General features: G+C 49.0%; 1 long non-coding RNA gene across 1 annotated transcript in view; it reads right to left on the bottom strand.

The window, feature by feature from the left end:
* Nucleotides 1-17251, bottom strand: part of LOC135904314 (uncharacterized) — a 66689-nt gene extending 49438 nt beyond the window's left edge. The window contains exon 1 of the long non-coding RNA XR_010565088.1: nucleotides 16886-17251. This is a non-coding gene — a long non-coding RNA (uncharacterized lncRNA). The remainder of the gene's footprint in view (nucleotides 1-16885) is intronic.
* Nucleotides 17252-17882: the final 631 nt, after the last annotated feature.

Below are 17882 nucleotides of genomic sequence, written 5' to 3'. Positions count from 1 at the left end.
ACTTGTCGATGCTATAGATATTGGAAAGTTCACTGGAGTGGTAAGAAGCACATTAAAGAAAGCATGTCATTGGTCATGTTTGTGTTATGGATTAATGCACTGGATTACCAAAAAAGAAGCAGTGGGAAATCGCACGCTGAGAACACCGATAAATATACTGTGCGGCGCAACTCGAGAAGTAATATTGAAACGTCCAAGAATTTAGAGTTAAAAAAAAACATTGAATCGTCGCGACGGCACATCACAGTCCCCGTAGGCTTCGAAGTCTCTACAATGACATTATTTTTGAATAGCTCTGATAGCGCCCACACAACACTGGTTGCTTGTATACTGTCAAATGCTCATATTCTGTGGCCTAAAGCTCATGGCACGGCGCGAAAACATGCACGCGGTGAAAGCGAAACGTATGCGGACAAGCATGCAGACGCGTAGTCGGTCGCTGCGAATCTGTGCGATCGCTGCATTGAGGCTTCGTTCTATTATGCTCCATTTAGTTATAAAAACACTAGAAGAACATATTTCACATAGTTTGCTCTCAGCGTTTACCTACCTTTCACGCAAGAAGCCGGTTCGGGAGACTCCGTCGCGGCGACCGGGCGTAGCGGCGTTCACTGTACGTATTCGGTAAAGAGACATAGCGTCTGTAAACGATCGTGTGCTTTCAGTTTGATCAAGATTATTATTTAGACAGTAAAAAACTTCTCTCGTTTCGAAGGTACTTACAGAAATATCCGGGAGAGCTCGCGCGTGGTGCTTTCAGTGGGCGCTTACAGCAAAACCTATGAGGAGCGCGCCACGTGATGCCTCATACTACGCCAGCGAGGCGCTTCCGATAGATGGCGACTCCGTAACTCCTCGCCGCCGATATACCTAGCCACATTCGGACTTCTGTACCTTTAAGTGGTAGGTGGCTTTGGAAAGAAATACTGGAGGAGTGTCTTGGAGAGCAGTGCTTTCGCAGTGCTTCATGAGCAATGGCATTAGGCAACTGCCACTTTGTACATGTACCAGTGGCTCCTATATGATGTTTCAGCAGGTTATTTCATAATAAGTACACAAATTATCCCATAAAGAAAGAAAATGTTGCCTTTATATCGGCATGCTTCTACAATTATTAGATTCTTGACATCACAGGAAGTGTAGTTTTTGGTATTTGAGATGACTGAGTTGCCTTGTGGTAAATACTCCATCTACAAATACAAAAATACTATAAAAAGTGTCGCGTTGTCATCCAGTATCATTATGTAGGCTTTGCCTTACCCTAACGTACGAGTCCTTCGAAGCTCATAAGTCAGAATGCTAGCAGTAGATTGGTCGAAAACCTTCCTGTTGTGTTGTTGCTCAGGAAAAGACGAAGTGACTGCGAGCCAGAACGCTATTTTTCTAGCTCAGAAATTTTCGAATGCAGCAAGCTGACATGAGTTTGCTGGTATCAAGTTTCAAGGTGGGAAACGTTTTTTGGCTACTTTAAAAAGCACTTCCGCCCGAGCAACGCCGACGCCGCGTTGAGACGTTGGTCACGCCTGGAGACAAGCCTAGGCGAGCTACCGCCCGCCAGGCCTAGCAATACCCAAGCCCTAAGAATCACTTTTCGCCAAGCATGGAGGTCCAGGTCGACGGAGAGGAGATGTCTCCCGAGGAATTTGGTGAAGATGCCGGCTGGTGCATGATCGGCTCCAAAAGCCGGTCCGGCCCCAGCGCATCGCGGGATAGACCTAAGAACGAAGCCTACTCCCGCACCGGCGAGGGAGACGGTCGACAACTGCCACGACGCTCACGGAACGTAAAACAACAAATACTCAAGGCCAGCAGAATGCCGGCTCTCCCGAGGAACGACATCAAGATCGTCGTTAGACCCAAGGGCGGCCTCAACACCGCAACGATTGGCGCAGTCAGGATTGCGTCAGCTATATACCGGGCTGCAGGAGTGTCCGATCAAGACGCCAGCGAAGACACCATCTGCCCCAACACCCACCAAAATATCGTCGTTATCAGCACACCCACCAGCACCAAAGCAGAAAAATACAGGAAGTCATCAGGATCGGCGACCGCCAATACGAAGTCAACGCCTATGAAACGGCGCGCGATCATACAGCCAAGGGGGTCATCCGAGGCATACCACTCGAAGAAGACTCCAGGACAATTAACTCCAAGACCGTGAACGGCAGGAACCCGACAGCCCTGGCAGCCAAGCGTCTTAGCAACACGACCACAGTCATCATCGCCTTCGAAGGCCTAAAAATGCCCACTCTCGTCAGGTATGGAGGCACTCTGCTTCGCTGTTCGCTGTACAGGAAGCAGGTCGACATCTGTCACCAATGCGGTAGAATGGGGCACCGTATGGACGTCTGCCCAAATCCCCAGGACAAGATCTGCAGGGGCTGCGGTGCCAAGAACCCAGACCCCAATCACCAGTGCACGCCAAACTGCCGCTTATGCGGAGGGAAACACCCTACGGCAGACAAATACTGCCGAGGAAAATTCAAGACCCCGTATATAGTCAAGAAACGAAGATGGGAAAGGAAAAGAGCCGAAGTGGAAGCAGAACTCGAGGCGGTCAAGGAATCGGAGAAGATCAAGCCCTCGCCCTGCAAAAGCCAAGATCCAGATCCAGAGGCCGGGCCAGGTCCAGATCGACGTCGACTACCGGGACCCGTCGTTCCCGCCAGCACAGCCAGTCGAGGAGCAGAGCTCGCAGTCGCACCCCAGGACCGGGCCGAGCCAGGTCCAGATCCATCCAGGCCCTCCCAGAAAAGGTGAGCTGGGCAGACGCGGTCAAGGGTGCGCCAAGGCGCGGGGTCTACGGAGTAACTGCCTCAGAACCGCAAGTCACAAAGAACAGAGACAATGAGATTATTGCAGGCACAAAACGTGAGAACGTCATGCTCAAGAGCCTTGCACAACAGCTAACCCAAGAGGTACGCGAACTGAGAAAGGTCGCGCCTCCCGCGCAAATCCCCATACCCACTCCCGTCAGTACTCCTGCTCCGAGCAACAATGGCGAGGAACCGGACAAAGCAAACCCACCCGCGAAAAAGCGAGCCGTACAAAGCCAAGACACCAGCCGCGCCGAACAGGCGAGATCGGAAATAAAAGCCATTGTTACCGAACTACAAAGTGCAATCGGCAATCTGTCTTCCGCCATATCCGGCCTCACAACCAGGGTGGTCAAGCTCGAAGAATGTGCTATGTGGGCACCGTCTCTGTCGCAATCACCACAGCCAAACATGGGAACTCATAATATAAATCCCGTAATCTCAGACGTTCCCATGGTAGCACCGCCCCCCGTGCACCGCTCCAGTTTTTCAACAGCTTCTTCTTCAAGACTCCAGGATGGCCAGAGTTATTATAAGAGGTATTGGTCTGGCAGTGGAACTGCAGAGGTATAGCCGGGAAAAAACCTGTCCTACAACAATACGTAAGAAACATCCAACCCAAACCCGATGTGATAATGCTACAAGAAACCGCGGGCGCGTTGGCCAACATTCCGGGCTACCACGCCCTCGTCCCTAAATTCCAAAACGATAGGGGCATCGCCACACTAATCAGAAAGGGTCTAGTACCCACTGAACATGAGATTACAGGCCCGCAGGCCGAGCATATAATGGTAGAAATTATTCCTAACAGAACGCAAAAGAATAGCATCTTCATATTGAACATATACAGTAGCCCATCCAAAAGACGGCAGCATTTTCTCTCCCTGCTCAAAAAGGCAGCCGAGCTCGCTGGCCTGAACCCGCTAATAGTGGGTGGGGATTTCAACGCGCCGTGCCATGCCTGGGGATACGACCACACCACAACCAAGGGCAAACTGTTATGGCAGGACTCGCAAGACTTGGGATACACGCTCATCACGGATTCCAGCGCCCTAACGCGTATGGGCAATTCGTTTGCAAGAGATACCACACCGGACTTAACAATGGTCAAAAACATCGAGAAGGCTACCTGGAGAAACACCCTAGAAGACCTAGGTAGCGACCACATGATCATCGAGATCACGATCCCCCGAGCGGGAACCACCCTCCCAGTCAAAAGCTTCAAATGGACAGACTGGGACAAGTTCCGCAAGCACCGGGATATCAGGCAAGACGACGAGCCAATCGGTGACATTGACAGATGCATCACAGACTTGACCAGGGATGTCGGGGAGGCCACGCAAACCATCACTCCCAATTTCCCGACGGAGAAGATGGACAGTCGCCTCGCCCACCTCTGGGAAGCCAAGAAATCCATACAAACCCGATGGCAAGGCCAGCGGTTCAATCGAAAGCTGAGAAAAAAAGATAGCCGACTGAAACAAACAAATCGAAGAGCACTGCAACACCTTGAGCAAGCAACCGTGGGACGAAGTCTGCAATGCCGCGGATGGCCAACTCCACAACGGAAATACGTGGCCACTCCTGAGGCACCTGCTGGGCGAAACCCAGTGCAAATCCAAGCAAAGAGCCGACATGCAGAGACTTCTGCACAAAGAAAAAGGGGCGGCGAGCGAGAAGCAAATCGTCATGAAATTCTGCGACAAATACCTCCCGCAACGACCGACGGTCGAGCACGGCCGGTACACTGGCTGTCCTAGTCCCAAGTTAGATGAAGACTTCAGTGAGGCGGAAATCAGAACGGCACTCCAAGGACTCAACAGCAAATCAGCCCCAGGACCGGACAGGGTTAACAACAAAACGCTCATAAACCTGGACGACAAATCTGTTACCAAACTCACGGGCTATATGAACAAGTGCTGGAGAGAAGGCCGCATCCCGGAGCAGTGGAAGAGGTCCAAGGGTGTCCTCATACCCAAGCACGGAAAGCCGTTGAGTTTGGAGAACCTACGCCCAATCTCTCTCACGTCGTGCGTGGGTATGGTCTTGGAACACGCCTTCCTGAACCGTATCAACAGCCATCTAGAAGAGACGGAAGCCTACCCCCACACCATGATAGGCTTCCGATCCCGCCTGTCCACGCATGACGTCATGTTACAACTAAAGAACCAGGTCCTCGAGGACAAGACAAGAAACACCAGAGCCATCCTAGGACTGGACCTGGAGAAAGCATTCGACAACGTCGCTCACGAGTCGATCCTTAAACAAGTGTCTAATCTGAACCTGGGGGAAAGGTCCTACAGCTACTTGAGGGACTTTCTGAACGATCGCAAAGCCACCCTCACGGTTGGCGACCTCGAGTCCGAAGAACGAGCCCCGGGAAGTGCAGGTACCCCCCAGGGCTCAGTTATATCTCTGCTCCTTTTCAACTTAGTCATGCTGGGTCTCCCCAGCAAACTACGCGAAATCGAAGGAATCCACCACGCTATATACGCATACGATATAACGATATGGGCAGACCGCGGCAGTGATGGGCAAATTGAACACGCACTACAAACGGCCATTAACAAAGTGGAAGAGTACCTCCAAGGAACGGGCCTCAAATGCTCCCCGAGCAAGTCCGAACTACTCCTTTACCGGCCCACGCGCAGACGCATGCCACCAAAGAGCTACACAGGACCCTGGGAGTACGAGGAAATCGGCCTGTACACCCAAGACGGAAACGCAATCCCCAAAGTAAACAAGATCAAAATCCTCGGAATGATCATTGAGGCCAACGGAGCTAACGGTGAACCCATGAGGAAGATCGAAGGCAAAGTCATCAGCGCCACGAGACTCATAAAGAGAATAACCAATAGACACGCGGGCATGAAGGAAGACAACGTCATTCGACTGATCCACTCATTCCTTGTCAGCCACATCGCCTATGTAGCCGCCTACCACAACTGGTACGTCGCGGAAAAGAACAAGATTACCACGCTCATAAGGAAAACGTACAAGATAGCCCTGGGCCTACCGGAATCGACGAGCACCGAGCTCCTGACTCAGCTGGGCATATACAACACCATAGAAGAATTAGCCGAAGCACAACGCATCTCGCAGCTGGAACGCCTGTCGACCACCACGACGGGAAGACACATTATGAACACGCTCGGCATAACGTACCACAACCAGCACGGCCAGAAAATGCAAATCCCCAACAAAATCAGAGAGACCATTACGGTGGCATCCATCCCAAAAAGCGTGCACCCCGATTACAACCGAGGTAGACGAAAGGCAAGAGCCGAGGCTCTGCTCCGTTCATTCGGCAGGGACAGAAACGCGCGCTTTGTCGACGCAGCCGAATATGCGAACGGCCAAACATACGCCGCCGTAGTCATAGACGCAGTATCAAAAATCAGAACTACATGCAGTGTATACACCAAACACTCAGAAATACCGGAGGAAGTAGCGATTGCGCTGGCCCTCACAGAACAGGAATGCGAAGTCGTACTAAGTGACTCGCAAACGGCAGTAAAGAATTATGCCAAAGGTCGAATTTCCAAGGAAGCCATGTCCATTCCGGCCAAAGTGGGCAGATCCAAAACCGCGAGCTCGAGGATCATATGGTTCCCCGCGCACGTCACCACGGAAGGCGACGCCCTCCCGAACCTAAACGAGACGGCGCACCGGACGGCGCGAGACATGACCCGCCGCGCCGAACAGGGCAACGCCTCTCGCACGATAGCGAACGCTTCTCGAGCAGAACGGGACAGGCTCACAAGATACAACGACATCACAAGTGCATATTTGAACGCCAGAAGGATATACCCACCGCCGAGTCCTAAATTGAACAGGAGGCAGGCTGTCACCTGGCGACAACTCCAGACAAACACGTTCCCTAATCCATTCCGTCTCAAACGTATCTTCCCAGATAAGCATCAGGACGACACGTGCAAATTGTGCCAGGAAGGACCAGCAACACTCAAACACATGCTGTGGGAGTGCAATGTAGTTATAGGAGGGATGGCAGTTACTCCGGAGACCCTTTCGTCGAGGTGGGCCACCGCTCTGCGCAGCTCAGACCTCGGAATCCAGACGTGGGCAGTCCAGCAAGCCAGTGAGGCGGCGTTGAGGCAGGGCCTTGACGTTCCTCCGTGGGAGACCTGAGCCCGGGTCGCGTTAAACCTTGCCGGACGTACAAGAAAATTGTATCCATCCATCCATACATGTTGTTGCTCAGGAAAAAAAGGCATATCTACAGCAGTCGGTATGAAAACAATATTTTGAAAAATTCGGCGAATGTTTGTTTCTCGTGGAACTTGTCTGTGAGTTAGAGGTGTATTTGGAAGTGTCGATGTTGATAAGGCAGCGAATGAGCTCTCGCTCGACCTCAAGATGTGATGATTTGCCTCTGTTTTTGAGCATTCATATATCAGCAGTTTTCTTTAGCCAAGTGGGCTAGCCGCTCTGTGCGTACCCGTTGAATCGTGCTGATTGGCACTGTATCCCTTCCATTTTATTCTTTTCTTATCCAGTGAAAAAAAAAAGCAGATAATAGCCGCGTATTCCAGGTTTCTTTACTGTGCCTTACTTGATGGAATGACTTAAAATGATCTGCAAATAAGAAATCAATATTTTTTATTGTGAACACTAAATGGCAATCCATGAATTCTGGCGACAGAGTTAGCGTCGACTGCGATGGAAAACACGCTGAAAAGGTGATAAGTAGTTTTCTCTTCCAAATAGGGGCCGATGTGGTCAATAAAGATGTGTTTGAAATGAGATTGGTGCGAAATCGGATAAGAAATTTTTCCTTCAAGCCTTTTGCCCTGGAATATTGCCTTTTTTCATTCCCTCTGGAGGGTTTTGATCAATAATGATCGAAAAGATTATGTACAATATCCCTACCCACTCGGTGCAGGGAACATGTGTGGCATGTTTTCTGGTCCCAGATTTTTTTTATAATATTATTTTACTTGAATATTAACAATACCAGCTCTAGTTATTTGTATCTACTGAATTGACAGACCTTTGCGTGCACCTACATGTGGCATATTGCCGACATGTTCGGTAAACACAGACTTGAATTAAATACTTAAAACATTATCAGCAGACAGACAGACAACGATCTTTATTTCGTCTTGATTAGCTACTGTCAGGAATCCCTAACGGGAGGCCGTTGGAACTGATGGCTGCAGCCACATAGACTAGAGAACGTTGTGACGCTCTGCGCTTTCCTGGGCCTTCTGGATAGCGTGGGCTTGCTTTCCGAATACCGCGCTTCTGATGGCCTCTTCCAATTCGGCTTCGCCGGACAAGAGTTCTTTAGGCAACGCGGGACATCGACAGAGCATGTGAGCCATAGAGCAAAACTTTTCACTACAGTCGGAGCAACCAGGGTACACATCCTACTGTATCCTACTGAGGAAGCCCCGCAACTGGAAAAATCCTGTCTGCAGTACTCTAAGAGTAGCTTACTGAAATCTATAGAGCTCCGCGTGACGCAAAAGATAAACTCTCTTGCCAAGTTGTTCATGCTTAGCAAATTCAATGCTTGTGAGAAATAGATCGTTCTGCCGAGTCCCTTCCTGCCCCTTCGGAGCCTCCAGACCAACGCGGCGCGTGAGTTCTCCCGCAAGGTCGTGGGCAAGTTTGTTGAGGTTTGGGAAGCCCCTGAGAACGTTCGTGCCCATGTGTGCGGGGAAACACGTGATATAATGAGAAGCGGGCAAGCCCTCTTACCTAGAATAGAGACCGCCTCTCGAGCGAGGTTACCTTATTCTAAACCTCTACTGGCGTCTCTCGAGTCGGTGTAAATGTGGAAGCGCTCTGGGTCACACAACGTCAGCGCAAGCGCGATTAGCTCTGCTATTCTCGGGGTGGCCGCCCTTACCGAGGCGTAGGAGCGAAGCACCCTCCGCCCCTATATAACCGACAACGCGAACGTTCTCCTGTTCCTGTACTGCACCGCATCCACAAGAACCGCGGAGTCTATGTGATCCCTAGCTTTCTTCAAGATTACTCGTGCACGGACTTTACGTGTACCGTCGTCATGCTGTGGATGTACGTTTCGCGGAAAGGGTCTCACCAGCTAAGTCATCATCGTTTCCCGTGTCAGTGTCATCCGCCGGTCCTCCATTGTCCTAGGACCCATGCTAACCTCGTCAAAGATTCGCCTGCCAGCCTCGGTCGACGATAGCCTAACCACCTGGGCAATGATCTGCGCCTCTAAGACCTCGTCTATGGTATTGTGCATCCCGAATTGATTTAGCCTGTGGAAGCTCGTGGCATTGGGTAAGCCTAGCACTATCTTGATGTTGTTCCGCATGAAGTTGTTCACTTAACTTTTGGCTTTTTTGTTTTGCTCCATACTAGAGCTGACGCCATATAGTTAATATGGCTCTGGAGAAACGCGTGGTATATCTGAAGGAGGTTGTCCTCATCTACCCCATGCTTCCGGTTGGGCACCCTAGCGATCGTGGGTAATTGTTCTGGCACTACAACTCCTCGCGTCTGTGGGCAGGCCTAGGACCTTGACTGAGTCGACTCTAGAAATTTTCTGCCCAATATTCGCGTATAATACCACGGTTAGCTGGTTGAGGGGTGTCAGACCCCCTGAAAACTTTTTCAGACCCCTTTTGCTTGCGTAATTCTCCGGCACTAGTTCAGTATTTGAGAGACGATAATCCTGGTGATTGTACAGCCTTTAGTATGGATATCGAAGACCTGTATTATTCCTTGCCGCATGAAGGACTGCTAAATTCCGTAAATGAGTGCATTAAAGAACAAGTGCAAGAGTCGACTTTTATTGACTCTTTTAAGCTCCGACGGGAGCTTTTCTAGAAAGTATTTCAATGTACTTGAAATCGACGCTGATTGGGTGGAGAGATGGCGTTTTTCTGCAGAAATCTGGCATTTGTATTGGCTCAAAGGTTGCTCATATTCTTAGCAATATTAACCTGAGTAAGGTTGACAGCTGCTTAGAGAAAGCCCTAGGTGATAGCGTTATCAAGATATTTCGTTACGTTGACGATTACCTGATTTTCTGCAATAGGGAAGAATTCGATTCCGCTGCTACCTCAGTAAGTGAGCAATTTAAACTTTATGGATGAAGCTTAAAGTTTACCAAGGGATTTCCTCAGCGAAGCGTAATTCAGTTTCTTGACGTTTCCTTGGTCTTCGAACAAAATCATGTTTGTTCGCAGCACACCCCAAGATCGTCGACGCCGTTGCTGAACTTTCAATCCAAGCATTCCAAAGTAGTAAAAAACGGAATTGCCATGCCGTGCCTTAAGTCTTCTCTCACCAGATCTAGCATGCACAAAATGAGCGCCAGTTTTAATGCGCAGGTCCGGCGCCTATTAGAAGCAGGTTATCCTAGTGCAGCAGTGGCCACTGTGGCTGAGCGCCTAAAGAAATCGGTTTCGAGGGGGACGGACATGCTTACAGAAAGCGGTACTAGCAAAAAAAAAATGTTGTGGCGATTTCGTACATTCATTTAAAAAAGTTACAAGTAGATATGATGTTAATATTGCTTTCACTGCTCACAATGAGCTAGGTAACATATGCGCTGCCGTACAGAGGAAAGGGGAGCAGGTAAACGGCAAAAAAAGAAGAGATATTTGTCCAGTGAAACACAATAAGAACAACAGTTTTACTTACTGTCGTATGGGTGTGGTTTATAAAATTCCCCTTAGCTGTGGCCAGTTATACGCAGGGCAAACGGGACGGTGTATCAATCGGAGGCTAATGAAACATCAAAGGTCGTTGACCGGTGTATCGCCTTTTAATCTTTCCCTACGTTGCCAAGGTTGAAAATGCACGCCAGATTTAGATGAATGCGCGATATTGTACAGGCATAAGAATCAAGATACGCGTCTTATGGTAGAGGCATGGCATATCTATAATGGTGTAAGTGCGTGCGTGAGTAAGCCTTCGATTACTTTACATAAGGAAGAGATTAGGTGCCTTAGCAATTATCTCTCACGTAGACTGGCACATGTACCCGACTGACGCGTGGTGATGCCATTCCTGAGCATGCGCAGAAGAGTTTCAGTGCTTCCTTCAATTGATAGTCGGCGTTAGTGCTGTCTACTCCACTCTTGTGCCCTGTCTGCACGCCTCACCTCTTTTTTCCAATATGAATCCTCACGAACTAGCTCAGCTTTCTGACGTTCTAGCCTATTTAGCTCCGCGCAATATCTTTCGATCTCTCTCTTAAGCTCTGCAACCTTTCTCCACAGCCTGCGGTTTAGCCGTTGTGTTTTCCACCTCATGAGAATCGAGCATTTGGCCTCCAGCACGTGCACTAGGTGCGGTTCCATTCTTGGGACCTCCGCTTCCATTTGTACTACCTTAGTGCATGACCGAAATACCCTGGCCGGTCTAGTGTCCACCCTTGAAATTACCGTCGCTATGAAGTGGTCACTGCCTAGGTTTTCCTGCTTATTGGTCCACGGGAAGTTACCTATGTTACTTTCACATTCCAAATCAGGCGGTGTGTCTCACGCAACCAACGTGTCCACCCTTGAGGAGAACCTTGGGTCCATGATTATCGTAAGCATGAGATTATCCAGGATCCTCGCCAAGGTCTCTGCTTTTACCGTCTGTCTGACGTAGCTCCATGCACTATGAGGGGCCTTAATGCCACCGACATTTATCAGGGGAGAGTGCTTGGCTATCGACTTCGTCTTCCTAATCGGGGAGTTAAACGTCTCTTTCTAGTCCAATGGCGGGCTATAGACATTAAGTACGAAGGCACCCTGCCCATGCCACCTGTGCAGTATAACCTCCGCGAAAAGGACCTCCTTCTTGCCCATTCGAGATTGGATTGGATGCGCAATAAAGACGATTTTTTTTTTCATCATTGGGGCTAGCCCTCTGCCTCCCTTGTTCCTGACCAACGCAGTTTTGAAGCCAGAAAGGGTAGGGACGTCACATAGTGTCTTCTGTAGGAACAAAATCTGCGGATTTCCCACCTGATCGTAAAAAACTGCCCTAGCGGAGCCTTGCTTGAAAACTAGCACAGTTCCACTGCCAGATTAGGAGGTCTTTGTGATCGCCCGCCATGATGCTTTTCACGGCTTGTCACCCATTCGCCGTCGGCGCGAAGTCGTCGACGAGGTATACAAGCCGGTTGGTCGTTCCGTACTCAAGCGAACACCGTGAAGAGGCCAGAGTCGGGAGAAAGAAGGAAAAAAATATTTATCGACTGACACCAATACACACATTAAAAGAAACACAAAAACACTGATATACATGCACTTAATATTGATCAGTGACGATGACCAAAGAAATACAACCAGGATTTAACAGTAGACATAAAAATTAACACTACACAAGAATGCACTCAACGGTGGTACACTAAACAGAGTTCAAACGAAAACAAATGATGGCATACGCAAGGCCGGGCAGCAGCAGCCAGTCCATATAGCGAGGAGTCGACGGCAGATCATTCCCGAAGAAAGCTGGCAGGCCTTTGTCCTTGCGGTGGATGCAATTGCTAGGCTGGTTTTTCCGGAAGTCTAGGTCTGACGGCTTCCCTGGAGAAGGTTGAGCTAACTTGAGGGGAACAACCATGGGCTTCGTTGCAGACGTTGCTTTGCCGTCTCTTACGTCAACTAGCCACTCGGAGTTCCGACGCGGCTAGGCGGCCCCGGCGATTATGTACGGCATAGCCCCTCGACGCTTCACAGCAGATCATAGGTTCAACTTCCGGACTGCTTAGCGAGGTCTGAAATCTGCGTTTAAATAAATTCTCCTTTCCCTATTTCCCAGGGTCAGGGGACAGCAGATATTGGTGACGATTCAATCAAGTTCGCCCAATTGTATCCCGGCCCATCCCAAGGCCTTGGCCGCGCTCCTTTTAATTAGGGGCGAGGGAACGGGTGATTCCTCCTTGCTGTTAGAGGTCGCGCACTTGCATTGCACCTAACAGGCACACAAGCACACACTTGGGTCCGCGGCGGATCTCTAGTGTCCTTTGACAAACCCAGAAGAAACGACGGCAGCCGGCCATACGGCGCCAAACGCTCTGACACACATACACTGTCAGCAATTCGCGGACACGGGATTGCACAGACACCGCATATTTCGGGGTATTCGCACACCTGCCGTTTTAGCAAGCTTCTCAATGCACGCACGGGGTAGAGAATACAGAGGGCTTCCAACAAAAAGCTGTTGGGGCGTCACAGTCGCGCCAACGAAAACAAAATAATGTCTAAACCTACCTTCAAGTTTTTTCGACCGATTGCCTGAGTGGCCGGCGATACCTGTCTTGCTCGCCGGTTCCTATTCCCACGACCTTTGGCGCCCATTGATAGGTGCTTCGCCGAATCGAATAACGTCCCACCGTAACAACTGCCCCCCACTTTCAGAATATTATAAAATAATATTCGCTTTCACGAATAGCATTTTGGAGAAAAAAGAAAAACACCGTGCCATGTACACAACCTCCTAAACACAAAATATACAGTTTGTACTATGGCAAAAAGATAACACTACACGCCTATGTATACAACACAAAAATATCCAACTGCAGAATGACCCTATGTACGTCTCAAATGATCGGCTCCCACATTCTCGCTTCCATTAATGTGGGTGACCGTGAACTGGCATTCCTGAAGTAGTAAGCTCTATCGAAATACCTGACCGTTCAGTTGTTTCGACTGTCTGATGTAGCTGAGCGGTTGGTGGTCGGTTTCGATGAAAAAATTAAGGCCATTCAAGTACATGGAGGACTTTTGGACCCCCCAGACCAACGGCAGACACTCGTGTTGCACGAGACCAAAGGTAAGATACACAAGAATGCTAAAAATAAATGATAATCGAATGAATGTCATAAATGATATCACACGCAGCACAACCGCCATGAACATTCTGTTCGTAATCTACATCCATGACTAACCTACGTGCTACATCAACCCACTTACATCGCCGTATTATCAGAGTCGCTCTCACTTTGCGGTCAAAACTCATACCTGCGACTCACGCACTAACATTTTCGTTCTATTCTCCATAATGAAAAGGCTCCAAATAACCCGTCGTGGTTGTTCAGTGGCTATGGTGTTGGGCTGCTGAGCCCGTGGTTGCGGGATCAAATCCCGGCCACATTTAAATGGGGGCGAAATGCGAAAGCACCCGTGTACATAGATTTAGGTGCACGTTAAAGAACCCCAGGTGGTCAAAATTTCCGGAGTCCTCCACTACGGCGTGCCTCATAATCAGAAAGTGGTTTTGGCACGTAAAACCCCATAATTTATTTTTTTTAATAGGCTCCAATTAGACAACCAGAAAAAAAAGAACTTGCGTAAATTACGCACTCAGAACTAGAAGAGGATTCGCGGCTATCTCTCAATACGAGTACTTCAGAAACTAACGATCTTCAACATGCTGCCGTCGTCGAAGTATATGCGTTACACACGCACCAACACGCTGCTGCTCTGCGTCCACACAAGACACGCCCCAAAGGAAAGGCAAAACCACTTTCCAAATTGTGCAGTCAACCAACAGCTCTTCTAAATAATGCCTTCCACTTTCAAAGCAAAATTGCGCGAACATTTCCGAAAAGCGAACTGACGCTTAAGCGCGTCATCACAGACTTCCAATGAACAATCTGGTTATAACGTTACAAACGCATTTCTCTCAAAAAAAGAAAGAAAAAAAGCACATTTCTTGAAAAAATAAAAGGACGGCATCTCGAGTAAACCAAATTTCCCAAATAAGAAAAGTTGATGCTCGCGCAAACCATCGCTTTGAGAATATCATGAGGTTGTAGAACAACCTAAACAAAGCTGGAACCTCGCGTATCGAACAACGTTTAACCGAAGACTACAATAAAGAAACAAACTTGTTTTCACAAGACCTGTATTGTCATTTCCCGTCTCAAAAGCCTACGGTTGTGCCATATTTTTAAGGCCAACTCAAGGTGGGTGCAGTCTGTAAGTTCATCCTGCCAACCAGAGAATACAAAGGGCACGTCGGCCATTCCGCTCAGTGCAGCCCCAGACACTGTACATGCTGGCAACATGCTTTCTGGGCATGGTACTACTAATTCACGGCCGCGTATGACCAATTCGCGTCCTAGTACCGCCTCGCTCAGTGGCGCCATGCCCAGTACATAAAAAGATCCCAAGGTCGGAGAAGATAATTGCCCTCTGGACTTTGCCCACCTTCGCCCCGAACGGCGCTTTCTTTCTTTCTTCGCAGAGCGGCTCCAACGCGCTCTGAATGAAAACTTCCCAAGTGACAAACGCGCCTTGCGAACACAGTCGTGGACAGCTCCCAGGTAGGCGAGCAACGCTGGGTAAATGAAAATAGCGGCATTCTCCAGAAGTGCTTTACGCTCTCCGCCAGTCGGGGCGGCTATGCGAGGAATGATTTCCCCGCAACAAATTCAGACTGTGCGGTTCAGATGGATATCGTTACCGACGCTATGAGTGCCAGTCAGCACGAGACGTGAGCGGAAGGCTCAGAAGTGAGCACCAGGAAGCGTGCTAGGAAAAAACGGCGTCACAGAGTCGGGAATGCGGCAGAAAATACAACGCGGCCGAATATGTCACACAGCTTCTACACAGCTTAGACTTTCTTGCTCGATTCCTTTAGTTTTGCGGGAGACATATCGTATCAGCACAACAGGTATGCGATTACCTTTCGCTGTCATTCGGTGTATTCCACCCGTTTGCTGCTCCGTGAAAGGGTACCCGCCAAAAGGCCGCATTTACTCATATACATTGTCCAAGAAGTCCTCATTTTCACTGTTCAAAAGTCCGTGTATTTCAAGGTTGTGTCTCTCCGTTCATAGCGTTCAATGTCATTCAGCTGGTTTTGCAAGTCGAGAATTTTGTTTTCGCCAGTGGAATTTTCCACTGGACATAGGCCTCCCTCATTCTCAGTGATTTTTCGAGACTGATTGACCACTGCTTATTAACTTCATCGTATTGATTACACACGTGTTCTACTGAAACCTTCAAATTATCCACCAAGTATTTTAACTGGAGAAGGGAATTGCGCTTCTCTGCTAGGAAAGAGAAGGAAGGGGATTAACCGAGGGGCCTGATTTATTTTATTAGTCATGTCATAAGAAGCCAACAAACGCTGACACCAAGGACAGCTTAGGGGAAATTACTTGTGCTTAATAAATGAAATAAAGAGATCATAAATTAATGAAAATGAGAGTGTTTGAGAAAACAATTTGTCTTAGGTGGGAACCGTACCCACGCGAAGGTTGTGGGTTCGCTTTTCTGCTGGAGGCACTTATAAAGGCAACCTTGCATTCATAGCTTTCATTTCATTAGTAACTCTGCTCACCTCAAGGTGCTCCTTCGTCATGAATGAGCTCACAGGAGTGTCTGTAAGCCTTAGAAGTTTGACACACCACTGCAATAGTCTGCTATCAGTCTTCCTGGTGTTGAATGTCCTAGCTTTCAGGCCCGAGCAGCTACCGATCTGATAACTAAATTACATCCAGGCAGACCACCGACAAAACACTGCAAAACTCAAACGTCGCACACATCGTGCCCTGTGTGCTCGCACGGTTTTAGCCGTATGGATTTTTAAAAACAATGAGTACGTGCAGTAACCGACGCTAACTGAATTAATTACCATAAGAATACGCAATTGGAGAGGCCTATTTACAAGGGGGGGGGTCTGCATGGGCGCCAGTTGCCTCCCCTCACTGTGAGAAGTTGTGAGTCAAAGTTTGCCATTTGCGCCTCTGCTCCCACTAATAAATTTGGAGGTTTAGGCTGCACGCTGGAAAGTCCAACAAAACCTGAGGCCAAATTTTCTATGAAAATACATGAGGCACGTAAGTAATGCATTTTTTATGTATCCTCGGTTTGCACAGTGAGGATTGTCTTTAGTGCCTCGCGGCGATAGGCTGTAGCAGATGAGGAACGGTATGCGCCTGCGGGCAAATGTGTGGCTGCAGGTGAACCAGACGTACTAAGGAATCATCCAAGACAGAGAAGAATGAATATTTCACGGACAGGAAACGTGGGACTAGACACAAACTAAATGCAGATAGTACACGAAACAGCGGTGCCGCGCTATTGTCACAAATCTCAGTTCAGCTCTGCGCCACTCACAGTTTCATTGGTAGTCGATTCGAGCCGCAGGCGTTGAGTAGCGTTGGCTGCGGCGTAGCTCAGCCGCAAGTAGCTACGACAGTGGCGCGAGCCGGAGCGCAGCCTGGCCTCGGCGCTTGAGGAACGGCGACGAACGCCGTAGTGCGGCCTATCTCAGCAACATAGGAGCCGGGGCACAGCTCGGCCATTGCATGATCCGCCAGGTAGCCTCCGAGGACAGCGCTGTAAGCCGGGGCGAAGCGTGATTCAGCAGGGGCACGACCGGGCTTGTCGGGACGTGGCCCGCCGCTTGATCGGCAGTGCCCGGCGAAAGCTTCTCTTCCTATCCCGCTGCGCTCAGCCTGTCGGCACCGTCGCTCGAGCCGATCTCGCAGAACCCGCGCTCCACTCACGCGCACAGTCGCGCTCTTTGGCCCCGCACGCCAGCGCACATTAAAAGGCGTCCTCTTACTGTAGCGCCATACACACGCTGGCATTGTAGAGAAGCCTGGCACTGAACAGCAGTCCCCGGAGCATGACAAGTGTTGAACAAGTGGCGTAAAACTGATACAGCTGACTTGACTTGGAATAATTACAATTAAAACCGAGGAAAAATATTTGCTAACGTTTGAGGAAGACTACGCCAAGTTTGTGTACGATGTTATATGCGTGTTGATCAAATTCAGCTTTTGCAAAAAGGTATTTAGAAAAATTTGAAAATCTTAAGCAAGCGTTCGAAAGCGTCAAGCTGGCGTTATCAGATACGTTTCCCAACTTCGCTAAAATACTCTGCATTTCTCAAATTTATTAATTAACAGAAATGAACGCAGCTTACGTGGAATGTGTCGCGAAGTTCTAACGTTTCTGGCTTAGTTAGAAGCGTTACGAATAATTCTCGAACCCTTGATTTTCCATTCTTTTTATGCATGACACGTATTGGTTTCGCCTAGTGTCCTCAGTAAAAAGACAAAATAAAAAACAAGTCACCTTCTTTATGTTTGCTGACAGTAACGAAGAT

This window comes from Dermacentor albipictus, chromosome 2 (genome assembly GCF_038994185.2).
Source record: "Dermacentor albipictus isolate Rhodes 1998 colony chromosome 2, USDA_Dalb.pri_finalv2, whole genome shotgun sequence".
In the NCBI taxonomy this organism is placed as follows: Eukaryota; Metazoa; Arthropoda; class Arachnida; order Ixodida; family Ixodidae; genus Dermacentor; species Dermacentor albipictus.
The sequence above is the reverse complement of the archived record's forward strand: the minus strand, read 5'-3'. Positions and strand labels throughout refer to the sequence as shown.